Source organism: Ascaphus truei, chromosome 1, assembly GCF_040206685.1.
Source record: "Ascaphus truei isolate aAscTru1 chromosome 1, aAscTru1.hap1, whole genome shotgun sequence".
Classification (NCBI taxonomy): Eukaryota; Metazoa; Chordata; class Amphibia; order Anura; family Ascaphidae; genus Ascaphus; species Ascaphus truei.
In genome coordinates this window covers 52562017-52577854 of record NC_134483.1, presented here as the reverse complement: position 1 = coordinate 52577854, position 15838 = coordinate 52562017, and the positions used below count along the sequence as shown (strand labels likewise).

Below are 15838 nucleotides of genomic sequence, written 5' to 3'. Positions count from 1 at the left end.
CTCTGGTTGCGGCACCACAACCCTAGGATCGATTGGGCACCCAATCAAGTGAACGCCTAGGGACAACATTGCCATGGATCCTGTCTCCCGGTGTCTTGCACTATCTCCGAGGTCTGGCTACCTACCGAGTCTTCCTTTTCATGTCTGCCACTTTCTTACCAGGATTTTGTCGATGTATTCAATAATAAATAGACAAAGGAGTTAATCCCACACCGAACTTATGATTGTGCACCACCCCCTGGAGGCTGCACTTACCCCCTTTCGGAACCAGAAACCAAGGCTATGCGTGAATACATTTCGGAGAAACTTCAGCGTGGGCTTATCCGCAAATCAAGCACCCCTGCTGGTGTGGATTTCTTCTTTGTTTCCAAAAAAAGAAAACTCTCTCAGGCCGTGTATCGATTACAGAGGCCTAAAGAAAATCACCGTAAAAAATTGGTATCCTCTACCCATCATTCCTGAACTGTTCGACCGCTTACACAAGGCCACGATCTTCACCAAACTGGATCTCTGAGGAGCTTACAATTTAATTTGGATCAGAGAGGGTGATGAGTGGAAGACAGCCTTTAATACCCGTGATGGCACTACGAAAATCTAGTCATGCCATTCAGCCTTTGCAATGTACCGGCCGTATTTCAAAATGTTAGCAATGAGATTTTCCAGGATTTACTTGACCAATTTCTCATAGTGTATCTGGACGATATCCTTATTTTTACCAATTCTTTGTCCGAACATCGGGCACAGGTTAGACTGGTCCTCCAAAGACTTCGGGGGCCCTTCCTCTTTGTCAAGCTCGAGAAATGTCAGTTTGAACAAAAGATTTCCTTCCTTGGGTATTTGATCTCTTCCCGTGGGTTTGAGATGGATCGTGCAAAGGTATTGGCAGTACTGGATTGGCCTGTACCTATAGGCCTTAAACCAACTCAAAGATTTCTTGGGTTTGCCAACTACTACCAACGTTTTATCAGGAAATTCTCCAAGGTGATTGCACCCATTACGGCTCTTACTAAGAAAGGGGCGAACGCTAAGATATGGCCCTCTGAGGCTCTTGTAGCTTATGATACGCTCAAGTTCGCCTTTTTGTCCACACATGTGCTGATCCATCCAGATCCTACGAAACCCTTTGTGGTTGAAGTAGACGCATCTGATCTGGTAGCCAGAGCTGTGCTTTCTCAAAGAAGGATTTTCAGGGGAAACACCACCCCTATGTTTTCTTTTCCAAAAAATGTTCTGCCACAGAAAGAAATTATGATGTTTGGAATCGGGAACTTCTGGCCATGAAAATGGCTCTAGAAGAATGGAGACATTTGCTTGAGGGGTCAACTTCACCGATCACAATCCTTACAGATCACAGGATCCTCGAATACATTGAAGGAGCAAAGAGACTCGGGATGTGTCAAGCAAGGTGGGCTCTCTCTTCTTCACTTGGTTCTACTTTTTGATCTCTTATCATCCGGGATCCAAGCATGTCAAGGCAGATGCGCTATCCAGGCAATTATCTCCTGACAGTTACGAGGAGATTGAGCAGGGACCCATCATTCCATCTTCACAGATTATCTCTGCCGTATCATCTTCACTTCTGCAACAGATTTCACAGGCTTAGGCAGAGGATTCCAGGTCAACATCCACTCTTTCATCCAAACTATTTGTCCCTCCCCACTTTCGTAGTGAAGTGTTGCGATGGGGTCATAACTCCAAGATGGCTGGTCACCCGGGAGTTAGGAAGACATTTGATTTCCTTTTTCGGATCTTTTGGTGGCCAGAGATCCGCAAAGACATGAAAGAGTTTTTGACAGCCTGCGTTGTATGTGCCCAGACTAAGGTGCCGAGGACATTACCCTACGGGTTGCTCCAGCCCATGCCAGTCCCCACCCGCCCGTTGACCCAAATTTCCATGGATTTTATTGTAGAGCTACCACCCTCCAGGGGTATGACTACCATACTGGTAGTAGTTGATCGCTTTACACGCCAAGCCCACTTTGTTGCTCTTAAGAAGCTACCCACAGCTTCAGAACTATCTGAAATCTTTATTTAAAATATATTTCGTCTTCATGGAGTCCCGACGGATATAGTTTTGGACCGCGGATCCCAATTTGTCTCAAGATTTTGGAAGGCCTTTTGTCAAAGAAGGGGCATTTCCCTCCATTTTTCTTCTTCGTACCATCCCCAGTCCAACGGGCCGAGTTTTTCCGCAACTCTACGAAGCATGATTCCACACTGGAATCTCCGTTCTTTTGTGCCTACAGGTACCATCCTGCTCCCCTTCCTTCATCCAGTCCTCTCTCCGGAGTCCCTGCAGTGGATGATAAGATCCAAGAACTGCAATCACTCTGGAAGAAGATCCAGACCAATCTGACCAAAGCCGCCCTCCAGCAAAAAACCCAGGCGGATAAACGTCGATGACCACCTCCCCCGTTTCAAGTGGGAGATAAAGTTTGGTTGGCTACAAAAAATATCTGACTGAAACTGCCCTCTTCCAAACTCGGACCCAAGTTCATTGGCCCTTACAAAATTCTGAAATAAGTCAACCCGTTGGCATTCAAACTGGAACGACCAGATAACTTAAGAATACCTCCAGTATTCCACCTCTCCCTCCTCAAACCGTTTGTCCAGAATGCTTTCTATCCTCCTATTCTACCGCCTCCTAGACCATTTATGGTGGAAGGCCAGGAGGAATTTGAAGTACGCCAGATACTGGATTCCCGTAACTCCCGGGGCGGGCTACAATACTTGGTCCATTGGAAGGGTTATGGACCCGAAGAGAATTCATGGATCAAATCCGAGGATGTCCATGCCCCCAGACTGATCCGAGCATTTCATCTGAGATTCCCTGCCAAACCGGCTTAGATCGCCCGGAGGTCTCTGCTAGAGAGGGGGGTACTGTAAGGATTCTGCTCGATCCATGCCGGGTTTTCACTACGGTTCAGGTTTTCTGTCTCTCCTCCCCTATCTGCTCACTGTGGCCATTTTGGGTACTGGCAGTCTGCTTTATAAGGCTGCAGTTACTGGTGGGAGTAGCCGAGCAAAGTTCTGTTTGCTGCAGCTCCGTTTGATCTTCGCTGTGACACCGACCTCTCTGCCTTCTGCCTGCCCTGACCTTTGCCTGTCGCCTGGATCTGCATCTCTGCTGCCTGCCCTGACATTTGCCTGTTGACTGAACTCTGCACCACTGCCGCCAGCCCTGACCCCTGCCTGCTTAACAACTACAAATACTCTTATAGGACTCTGTCCCCGGGCTCTGGTCGGTTATTCTGCATTCCTACCTCAGCCCTGCAGGTCCACCTCCTGATTCGTGATGAGCACCATCACAAGCTCCACGTGCGTGGCCTGGACGTGAGGTGAGAGGGGATTGGTGTTGGAGACCCTGCGCCGTGGGACCTGACCACCCCCCATTCTACTAACAGCATCCCCTGGTTACAGGCCTGTACCAGGAAGGTACCAAGTGCACCAACGATACAAGGGGGAGGGTAGCGCTGCCCTCACATATACATTTGGGACAAGGGAGGTTCTATGGACCCCGGGTTCTAGGCGCCAAGGACACCCTAAGTGTTGTTGGGGAACAAGCACCCATACTGTATTGAGTTATTGTATTTCACTTTGTTGTATGTTGTTATCCGTTGGGCATTTCTGGGGAACCCAGTAAAGATTATATGATACCTGGTTGTGAGTGTGATTAATTGGGGGGTATACAGTATAGGTATACCAGTTCTCGTGAGGAACTATCCCGCTGTAACAGGAGACCAGGTATTTACACCTTTTTACCGGGTTCATTCACTGAGCAAAACAAGATAGTAAAACAAATGATCATTTATTCCATAGAAACAGAAGTACACACAGTGGATTACAAAATACAGACGAAAACACACTTACTGGGGGTCTGGGCTACAAAACTGGACTTTCCTAGGTGAAATGGCACATAAAATAAAGTCTTTAGGTTGACCAGGACTTGTCCCGGAATGTCCTGGAACTCAAATCGGCATAAAGTTCCTGACACCACCGCTGTATCTGCTCCGGAGATGCCGAAATTCCTTGACCTGGACATCCTGGTACTCTTTTCGGCTTGCAATCGCCACCTCGACCGCTACATTCTATTCTCAGAACTTGGCCCCGAAAAGTGGGACTTTGAAAATTTCTCGCCTTGAAATTTCTGAAGCCGGCTCGCTGCTATTTCTCCCTGAGCATCTTTTGGTGATTTAGAATTTGCCGCTGCTGTCTTGGCGCTTAGAATCTGTGTGAATCACGCATACACATTGGCTGTTGGCTTTCTTATAGTATTTCAGCTTCATTCATGAAATACTCCAGCCAATCCGAGCGTGGGAGAAATCCTACCAGCCAATTAGAGCATTGCCAGTCTATCTAAGCCAGGTAAGCACGGATTCGGATTCTGACAAGGGCATGCGCCAACTTGGCACCTCTGCCCCCTGTCTGTCAGAAGCCACCCACGGAGTTAAGCACGTTCTATAGTGCTGGGCGCGTGCTACGCCGCGCGCGCCCGCGGATTTTTAGTTGGCTGCCGTTAGTCAGCCTTTCTATAGATGTGCCGCGCGCACGGCAGGAAGAGGGGAGCCGACAAACAGCGGCGAAGATGAAGAAATTCATCTTTTCGCGACGCTGCCTGCGCTCAAATGTATGCATTGTTGTGTATGTGTGTATGTATGTATGCATGTATGCATGTATGCGTGTATCCGTGTTTATATGGATGGATGTATGTGTGTGTGGGGGGTAAATAACTGCACACACAAAAAAAAAATTATTAAACTTTTTTTTTAATTTAAAAAAATCTTACTTACACTCACACAACATATACACGCATATACACGCACATACACTTACCTGCAGCTCCCAGCTCTATATACACGGAAAGCATGCGGCACGTGCACGCGCGTTCACATAGGAACGCGCGGCCGCACGGCCACATCCTGTATAGAATGGCCCTTAGGCTCCTCAAATACTGGGTTGGGCAAATAGTTGTCCGATGACTTCTATTCATCCCAGGACGTGAGTACTTGAGGCTAACTCCGCTGCCCAAATGGCTTTGACACCTTGGCAACCTCTGAAGCTTTCATGTCCGGGACCCAAGCGGACTTGGTGGCACCAAGCTTGGTAGCCACATGGTCTCTCGGAACTATGGACCTGGAAGTCCCCAGCTCATAATACCGTACACAAGCATATGTACTGTTAAAAAATTATGAAACAGAATATATTTTCCCATATTTTTTCTAAGTCCCAAGGTAGAATGAAAAAACGTTTAGGTTCATTCCCAGGGCTGTATCTCAATCTCTTTGAAAACCGGACTTAGGTTTCATAAAAACCCTCACAACCTCATATATGGTAGGAGTACCCCCAGAACCTCTATACTGGTTCTGGGGAACCGGGCATCGAACTGGGGATCCCTCTATTACTGGGGGGACCCCGGTACCATTCTGGGGATACTTTACACCCCCTATGCCCCGCTTACCTTTCTGGTCTGTGCTGAAGCAGGGAGTCCTAGTGGTGAGTCGCAAAGCGTTTCCAGAGCAGGATTTTGACAGGAGCATTGTGCCTACATGTTTCCGGGCTGCCTGACCTGTACATTATAGGGGCACCCAGAAACTCTGGACCCCAACTATTTAGGCACAATCTAAGACTTTCTCCGCAAAATCCCCCCTGAAACTCATAGCCTAGCAATCTCTGCTTGCTGGCATTCCAGGAAAGGTAAAACACATATACATTCTTTATTGTCGCACAATCACACACATTGCATGTACAACAAATGGGTTCAAGAGCTGACACTCTAAAACCCCAAATATGGATCAGAGGTAACCAGCCGGGCATAATACCTTTATTGATGGCCTGGTTACCCCCACACCGTCACACCCGCCAACGCAGGAATCCTCACGGGTGAAGGCGCTGCACCTATTAACCCCAGGCTCCCCAGGAGCGGAGGCTTAGGCTCCCTGTAAGCCAATCAGGTGGCACCGTAGTACCTAACGCCTGCAGTTTCCCTCAGCAGTAGGGAAGGGGTGTAACACTAACAAGAAATGTTAATAATAAACAGCTTTTCAACAGAAAAAAAAAAATATTGGCAACAAGTGTACTTGATCTGCATTTTTTACATTGATATATAAACAGCTTTCCGCCTCCAGCTGCTTGTTAAAAGCGTGCTCTGTGCAGCAGAGGCGTTCTCCCAGCGCCCAAACAAGAATTAAGAGTACTTAAAGATACGTGGCATGAGCTCCTTCACCCCGTCAGAGCCCCACTGACGTGCAGCGTACGTCATAAAAAGTGGCACCCTAGGGGCCCTTATGGTGTACGCTGTACATCACGATCTTTTGCGCAGCTTATTTTAATGATATAATCCCTTTCATTGTGGGAGAAAAGGGATACTTTTAACAATTAGCCCCAAAACAAGTCAAACACGAGGTAACAGTACCATGTATTAAAGCATTTAGTTTGTGTATGAATACAAAATAGGGTGGATAGAAAAATAGTGTGAGGTAACAGTAAAGCCCCCACACCGTTCCTGCCAAGGGTCCTCCCCCAAAAAAGCTAGCCCCTAAATCTGCATTTATTTACCTTAATCATTCCATTTTAATAAAAGAGAAGAAAAAATGCAATATGTTTTTCCTGGCAAACAATGGATCCTATGGCATAGAATGGGTTAATCACTTCGGTTGTAGCAATATAAACAGTGATACAGAGGGGTGGGGCTAGTGCCCACTGCAAACACCCACTGCACTGAATGGAAATCCCTCTGTGCTTGTCCATCCCAAGCCGTTCCCATAGCAACTCCACTGTGCGTGCCTCCAAACTCCAGCAACAGGCACGGGCAGGGCATGTCAAACAAAGACAGGCAGGACAGCCGGCCAATCGGCGTGCAGTGTTCACTTTGAGAACCAATGAGAAGAGAGAGAGCAGCCAAATGGGTGGTCCTGCTGCACCTGCTGAAAGAAGGCTGCGTCCATAGTTGCAGGTGGAAGCTACAGGTTGCAGCCAGGAGGATCCCCAACTTCTGGGACTTAAGGTGATCTTAGTATCAATTAACCAATACACAGGCCCACATTGTGGGTTATCTCCCTTTCTAGACTTATGTATATGCAAGCTCAGGGGTCGGAGGGCAGGTACCCAGAACTCAAGCTGCATGATAGTTGGAAACGATGCAAAAAGGATGCACAAATACACACACATACGTTATATTTTGCATGAAAAACAAACACACTGCGATTCAGTAGTTATTTCCTGCATTGAAAAGGAAAGTTATTGCGATAAAGAGTCACATAATTTGCTTTTAAATTTTTAGAAACATTTTTTTTTAAACCAAGAAATGCAGGAATTATCTGGAAAAAAAAGGACCATGGAAATATATTATTGAATGTATTGGAAATTGCCTTTTTGAAGGGGAAAGCACTACATACAATAAGGGTACAATAATAGAAGTTGCTATGTGAACCCAGGTATTGCAGTTTATTTGGATAGTGCCTTATTTATTTATAATAGATGTTACCAGGTACAATTACCTGGAGAGTTACCTCTCGGTTTTAAGTATTCCAGGATATTGGGGGCCTACGCACTAGGATTGTATTTGCCATTTCCAAATGTCACTGCAAAGAAGTACAGGCATACCCCGCATTAACGTACGCAATGGGACCGGAGCATGTATGTAAAGCGAAAATGTACTTAAAGTGAAGCACTACCTTTTCCCCACTTATCAATGCATGTACTGTACTGCAATCATCCTATATGTGCATAACTGATGTAAATAACGCATTTGTAACAGGCTCTATAGTCTCCCCGCTTGCGCACAGCTTCGGTACAGGTAGGGAGCCGGTATTGCTGTTCAGGACGTGCTGACAGGCGTATGCGTGAGCTGCCGTTTGCCTATTGGGCGATATGTACTTACTCGCGAGGGTACTTAAAGCGGGGTATGCCTGTAATGCAAACCGTCATAAAATGTGCGTTGTAGAGGCGCATGCGCGATGGCAGTGAGTATGGATGCATGATTCCAGTGCTCCATGCCCCGCTCATAATATAAAGAATTAAAATACCTTCACTCTATACTGAACTGCTAGAATTTAACTACCATAACTCTACTAAACTACCAGGATGTCAAAACGGGCAACAAAAACGCCGAAATCAAAGGGGCTCCCGCTATATTTTAACAGCGCAAGGAGCAGCGCGGCGGAGGCCATAATGGCGCCGAATTCAAATCAGGGCTCTGATTCGGAACGGGAGGGAGAGAAGGAGGACGGCGAGAACGCTGAAGACAGGCCAGTTAGGCTTGGCGATTTCAATCGTTTATATACCGACCTAAAAACCCTCTTGCAAGCAGAAATTAAAGAGCAGGGGAGGGAAATCTGTAGCTTGGGAGAGCGCACAGGTCGAGTTGAGACCCAACTTGACATCGTTACCACTGCAACCAAAAGCAATGCAAAAAAAACATCAGAGATGCAGATCCAAATTAATGACCTGAAAGAAAAGCAGGAAGACGCAGAAAATCGGGAGCGTCGCAATAATATAAGGATACGGGGGGTCCCTGAAGAAGTGGGGGATTGCGAGGAATTTGTCCTGAGATGGATGGGGGAATTGCTGCCGGATACCCCCAGGGAAAGATTGGAGATGGATCGCTGCCATAGAGCCCTGAGAACGAGGCCGACGCAGTCAGATCAACCGCGGGATATCATAGCGCGGCTGCACTTCTACAAGACCAGGGAGGCCATCCTCCAAAAGTCCCGCGCCACCCCTACCATTGAATTTGAAGGAGCAAAATTGCTCATCTTCCAGGACTTATCCCCCCTAACCTTGCTGCGACGCAGGGCCCTGCTCCCAATCACAAAAGTGCTGAGGGACAACAACGTCCGATACCGTTGGACTTTCCCTTTTGGTTTGTCTACCAGCAAAAATGGACGGGCCCTTCACATGAAGGAGATTGGGGAGGGAGTGGTGTTCCTCCAGAAATTAGGCCTCAAGGGGACCCCGCCAGTGCCGGTGGAAGAAGAAGAGGAGATCCCGGGCCCCAGCTGGGCAACAGCGGGACAAGCGCCCCGGTCTCCACGGAATAAAAGATGAGTCGCAACAAGGCAAAGTCTCTCTAATCCTCAGTGTTGGGGTATTAAGTTTCCCAGTTATCAGTTTTAAGTTCCCTGTTATATCGCTACGGACTTAAGCCCGCTTACATTACAGCAAGATCGAGCTTGATTTAAGGTTCCAGCTGGAGGGGCAAAAATCCTCGTTTTCCCACCTGTAAAAGACGCTGTACTCACCTGGACGAGAGAAACAGGAGGCCCAAAGATGGAGGCACCCACGAGGTGAGAGAAAAACCCAGCTTGGAACGCAGGAGCAGGAAACCACCATCAACCTGGAGGAGAGCGCGAACACAGCCGGTCTGGACGAAAGACGCTCCCAAAATGGCGGCGGCCGGATGTCCGGGCGCCAGTAGAGGAAGTGCGCGGGCGGCCATCTTGGAGGAGGCAGAAAGACCCTAAGGACGTCAGGAGGCGGCGACGAGCGTCACGCGGGCGACCCGGCCTGGCGGGATTTTCAATTTTCGCCGGTCCCAAGCGCCGCAACTGCAGGGGCAGCAGCAGCTGCAAGCGACACACCGCCGGAACGAAGAAGGCCCAGCGGACACACCCCGGGAGGGTACCCAAGGGTGGAAGGCCTAGGAGGGGGGGGGAAAGGAGTCCCACACAGGGCTATAAGGGAGGGAAGTTAAGATCAGCGGCGGAAGGCAGGATAGAATAAGGGTAAAGTAGGTGGAGCATATAAGAAGGAAGATATAGCCGGGGGGAGGCAGAGAGGGTGGAAGAGGTAAGGGAGTAAGCGGGGTGGGGCAAGAGGAAGGCATAAGGGAAGTGATGGAAACAGGAGGGAGACAGATGGAAGAAGCAAGTGGAGTAGCAGTAGAGAAGAGGGATGGGAGGGAAGAGGGTAAGGACAAGTGGTTATACCAGAGGGAAGAAGGGAGAGGAAGTATTGAGAGGGCAATAGCAAGTAAATGAGATACAGGGAAATGGAAAAGGTTAGAAAAGAGTTCGTTAGGGAAGGGAGTCCGAAGAGAAAATAGAAGGGAGAGATAGTACACCAAAGAACGTTCTCTAAGAGAGGTGGAAGATAAAGAGGCCACCCGTCCAGTTAGGGAAATAAAGGGCAAGGACGCAAGAGGTAGCACTTAATACTGTGGTTAGCGATAAACCCAGGAGTTATAAGTTATAAGTTATATAGGTATTGTGCAAGTTTTTGGTTTAGGAGCGGGGCGGGAGCAGAGGGATCTCTGCCTGCTCTGCGGTCCGCATGGGCCAGGGGCTGGGAAGGGGTTATCCCAGCGAAGTCCTTTGGGAGGGAGGGGGTTCACGAAGTGAGATAACATCGGAGAGGGCCCAGTGGCAGGTGCCCAGCCCCCAAAGGCAATGGAATCCGAGCCAAGGTGGCGGGGCCACAGCTCGGAGGACACTAATTGTTTTTTGTTCTATGTGTGTCTTTCCCCAAGTTTCCCTATTGTTTCCCCCCAACCCACAGGACCCACCATCCAAAGATCAGCGTGAGTGCTACAGGTCGGAGACGGCTCTTCCTCAGTCTCGGTTCCTGGCGAAATATACGCTTCCACCGCCCCCCGGCTGCAGGTTCAGTCCAAGTCAAGGATGAGTAACGATTTGATCTTTATTTCCCATAATGTCAAGGGATTCAACAACCCAATAAAGCGCAGAATTGCCTTCAGGGACTATGTTCGCAAAAAAGCGGATATAGTGTTTGTTCAGGAGACACACTTCTCCAAGTCGAATCACCCCAACTACCTGGACAGGCACTTTAGGACAATGTTCATGTCCTCTGCGAAAGTTAAGAAAAGAGGAGTGGCAATACTAATCCACCGCAGAGTGCCCTTCCAGGTAGTTAAAACATATAAAGATGTGGATGGACGCTATGTTATCGTCACGGGCACAATTAACAACCAAGAGGTCACTTTGAGCTCAATCTATGCCCCCTGCGAACAGACACCGCAATTCTTCACATCATTTTTTGATAAACTACACAAGGTGGCAATAGGTTGTATATTCCTGGCAGGAGACATGAACCGCACCCTAGACCCAGACTTGGACAGATGCACGGGGACTAACTTACCACAGAAACAAGACGTACTAACTTTACATCAAGGGCTCCGTGATTGCCAGTTAATTGACATTTGGAGGGAACATCACCCCTCGGAAAGAGCATACACTTTCTACTCACACCCCCATAACAGATACAGTAGGATAGATTACTTCCTGGTCTCTAACAAAGCGGTCTCCATGGTCTCCCATTCTGGGATCCATGATATTTCATGGTCAGACCACGCACCAATTGAGCTGCGATGTGCTTTGCGGCTGCTGGACAGACCGGGGGCGAACTGGAAATTAAACGAGCTGCTGTTAAAAAATCCAACATCGGAGCGGGCGATAGGAGATAAAATTAAGGAATATTTCGAAATCAATACAGGAAGCGTATCTTCCCACTCTACTCTTTGGGAGGCCCATAAGGCGACCATGAGGGGACTCCTAATGAATTTAGCAGCACAAACCAAAAGAGCTAAGGAGTCCCAGATAAAAGATTTGCGAGAGAGACTAGCACACCTCTCCGCACTTCATAGTCTCAATAAACAGGGCGCTACCCTAAAGGAACTCTCTGACACTAAAACTAGACTCAATTTGTTGCTAAACTCCAGAGCCGAGAGGGAGTTGGCGTGGTCCAAGCGTAAGTTTTACGACAAAGCCAACAAGCCAGATACCTTACTTGCCAATAAATTACGTAACAAACTCCCTAATTATAGTATCTCCTCCATCCGCACCAAGGGGGGGGACCTTACCTCCGACCCTAGAAGAATTGTCGCGGAATTTAAAAATTTCTATGAAGTTCTCTATGATGGAGGTAAGGTCAGCCACACACAGAAAATAGGAGAAAAAACCCAGAAGTTCCTAAAAGAGGCACGCCTTCCCAAATTGAGCAGGGCAGAAAGGGAGGCACTACAGAGTGACTTTACATTTGAAGAATTGTCAGAGGTTATAAAGGCCCTTAAACCAGCCAAAGCTCCGGGACCAGATGGTTTTTCAAATTTATATTACAAAAAATTCCTTAAAATACTAGCGCCACAGCTTCTAAAATTATTTAACGAAATTCTAGCGGGGGGCTCCTTTCCATCCCAGATGCTCCAGGCCTCAATCTCCCTGATCCACAAGCCAGGTAAGGACCCGGTAGACTGTAAGAGCTATCGGCCCATATCCCTGATTAATTCCGATGTGAAAATATTCTCTAAACTATTAGCTAACAGGGTGGGCATTGTCCTACCAGGGCTAATCCACCCGGATCAGGTGGGATTTATTGGAGGAAGGCAGGCGGCAGACAACACAAGACGGATCATAGATTTGATCGATCTGGCCAATAAAAAGAATATCCCGTCTATGCTGTTGAGTCTGGATGCTGAGAAGGCCTTCGATAGGATCGATTGGTCCTATCTGAGGGCAGTACTAGGAGCATTCGGTTTCGAGGGACGCCTCCTAGAAGCCATCTTGGCCCTGTACAAAGGCCCCACAGCTAGGGTGCGCCACCAGGGCTTCCCATCGGAGCAATTTAACATCTGTAGCGGGACGCGACAGGGGTGCCCCCTGTCCCCTCTGCTGTTTGCATTATGTATAGAACCCCTGGCGGCTCATATTCGCCTAAGCCCAGATATATCAGGGATAGACGTAGGGGACCAATCCCATAAAGTGGCATTATACGCTGATGACGTGATACTGACCCTGTCGAAGCCGCTCACTTCCCTGCCCAATGTCTTTGAGATTCTGGGAGCGTTCAGCCTCATTTCCGGGTTCAAAATTAACCAGACGAAGTCTGAAGCCCTAAATATTAGTCTCCCGCGCCCAATGGAGAAATTACTTGAACTAAATTTTAATTTTAAATGGCAAGCCTCCTCTATCAAATACTTAGGTATCCAAATTACCAAGACATATGACTCATTATACAAAGCAAATTATCCCAAATTATTCCAAGCTTTAAGAGAGGACCTGAGGGTGTGGGCGGGGTTTGGAATTTCCTGGTTTGGACGAATTCATAGCATTAAGATGAATCTCCTGCCAAGGGTGCTTTACCTGTTCCAGGCCCTGCCAATACCATTGGTGCGGGCAGATATCCTCGCCTTACAGTCAAAGATCATGAAATTCATTTGGCACAAGAAGAGTCCACGAATTGCTAAGAGTATACTAACCAGGCCCACGATTAGAGGGGGACTAGCGGTACCTTGCTTGATGGCATATTACAAAGCAGCAAGATTAGGTCAGATTGTCCAGTGGCACCTTGACCCGTCCCTGCGGAGATGGGTGGCACTGGAGAAAACCTGCTGTGCTCCAATAGAGTTGAATAATTTAATTTGGCTGCCACAACGCTGCGACAACACAGTGGGAGTGCTGCTACGGACCATGGTGAACTCTCTGGCGGTGTGGAGGAGTTCCAAACTTAAACATAAACTAACGACAAAACACTCCTTGATGACCCCGCTATTCGATAACCCAGATTTCGCCCCGGGGATGGCCGGAGGGCGGCACTTTAAAATTTGGATACAGTCGGGATATAAGCGACTAATGAATCTGAAGGGGCCTCAGGATATTAAAACATTCGAACACGTCAAATCAGAAAAAGGCCTTCCAAACACTGAATTATTCCGCTACCTTCAGATAAGAGCATTCTATAACAAATTTCCAATTAGACCAGCTAGGACCAATTTTGAGCAGCTGTGTTCCAGAGCAACGGACACACGGGGACTTACCTCTAGATTATACCGGGAAGTGATCTGTCCAAGTGGACCTGACGTCGACAAACTGAACTACATGACTAAATGGGAGACAGACCTAGGGGAGACTTTAGAGGACAAAGACTGGGAGTGGATCTTGCAGGCGGCGGCCAAAAGCTCCATCTGCTCAACGTTAAAAGAGAACGCATATAAAGTCATGATGCGCTGGTATCACACCCCATTACGTCTGTCTAAATTCGTCAGCGGGTATTCCCCGCTCTGCCCAAAACAGTGCGGGGAATCAGCAGACCTAGTCCACATGCTGTGGTCCTGCCCGAAGGTACTCCCGATTTGGGAGCGCATTAGAGCTTGGGCACAAGGTATCCTCGATTTAGAGGTTCCCCTGGACCCGTGGCTGTTCTTACTGGGCAGACGGGCCCGGGGGCTGCCAAAATCGGCACACAAATTGGTGGCACATATGGCCACAGCCACTAGGTGCGAGATCGCAGCAGTGTGGATACAGCAAGATCCACCAGTCTTCCCCAAAATTCGAAACAGATTATGGCAAGTTTGCCAGATGGAACAGTTGACTAGCTGGGTCAACGACTCTGGCCGAAATTTCTTAAAAGTGTGGGAGCCATGGCTCACCCAATCCGACATCCCCGGGGTAGATGCCAGCACAATTTTGCAATAATAAGTACAAGTGCGTTCTCTGGTGACGGAGCGGAACATACTATAACATAGGCACGTAACAGGTAGGATCCCCTCGACTATTAAATCCAGAACCAAAAGGAGGAGTCGTCAGGTGTCTCAAAGAAGGGCGCAGCACGGACCAAAAGCAGACCTTCCACTACCGAAGAACACGGTGGCAGTCCATTCCCCCCCCCTACCCCCCCTCCTTCTCCCTCCTTGTTGTTTTTTTCCTCTGTTGTCTAGTCTTTGGTCAGGTGAGTCAGGTTTGTCTAGTCTTGTGAGTGCATGTTGTAAGTCCCTTACTGCTTTTGAGTGATTTTACCCTTGATTGTGAGAGCGAAAAGGGTAAACCTCGGGGGGTTTCAAATTGTTTTATTATGGGATGTGGCATAACGTACCTGTTGTGAAACCCAATAAAAATCTTGAAGTTGAAAAAAAAAATGTGCGTTGTATGTAATGTATAAAGACTTCACACGTGACACATAATTTGTTGTTTGAAATGATTTTTTTGGACATATTGCGTCATGTTAAATACAATTGAAAATGAAAATAGAATTACGTGCATATTTTTTATAACTAGTATTAGTAAATATAATTAGTGTAATATTATTTATAATAGCCATACAGTGATTATAATACAGTTAGCCTATAAAATGCTACATCCGTGCTGCGTCAAATACATTTTTGTGTTGATACATAGCCTTCTTAGTGCCCTTGTGACATTCCGGGTACGCTATGGGCTAATTAATGTTCCTTTTCCTGCGGAATGGAGCAGCCAGTCTGATCAGAACAGAAGTGAGCTCCCTGTCCTTCCTGTATCCGGGGGAACAGCCACGTCAGGTGAACGCTCCAGGACCGATCACCTGACACGGAAACTGAGAAGGTTAACAAACTTTTTGGGGTTTGCGACAAGTTGAGCTTGTTGGACGATTTTGATGCACTTTCTCCTTTTTTTTACGTCGCACAGAAACATTCTTTTTTAGAACATGCTATTATCATTTGTGCGCTCAGCATTTCCGGATTGTACCATTGTAGTAAACATGGTATGTTGGTTACAAACGTCTCTGGTATTTAAAGGGTTAAGGTGATGCCCAATATTTGACATACTGATTTGCTATTATTTGTTTTGCAGCAGTGATGCGCCTCCTTGTGTGCTGTGTGCTGTGTGCTGTGTGCTGTGTGCTGTGTGCTGTGTGCTGTGTGCTACGGGTAGATAGGTGAATTGATTGGTTACTTTTCACATCTAAGGCCGTGTGAGTGGAATAATTTTTAACCAAACCTCCCTTTGCTATTGAACAGACTTGTTTAATCAGTGGCAGAAAGGAAGTATGTCATCCATGCATGAAAATAAGGATGTTGGAAATAAATAATGCCATTAACCCGTATGCATTACTGGGGTCCACAGTCTTCTTT

General features: G+C 47.5%; 1 protein-coding gene across 4 annotated transcripts in view; it reads left to right on the top strand.

Moving 5' to 3' along the window:
• The first annotated feature begins 6862 nt into the window (after window positions 1-6862).
• The window catches only part of CAPSL (calcyphosine like), a 77253-nt gene continuing 68277 nt past the window's right edge, over window positions 6863-15838 (top strand). For all 4 annotated transcript variants that reach the window (XR_012799372.1, XR_012799374.1, XM_075588152.1 and 1 more), the window contains exon 1: window positions 6863-7003. The gene's annotated coding sequence lies outside the window, so the exon portion shown is untranslated. The remainder of the gene's footprint in view (window positions 7004-15838) is intronic.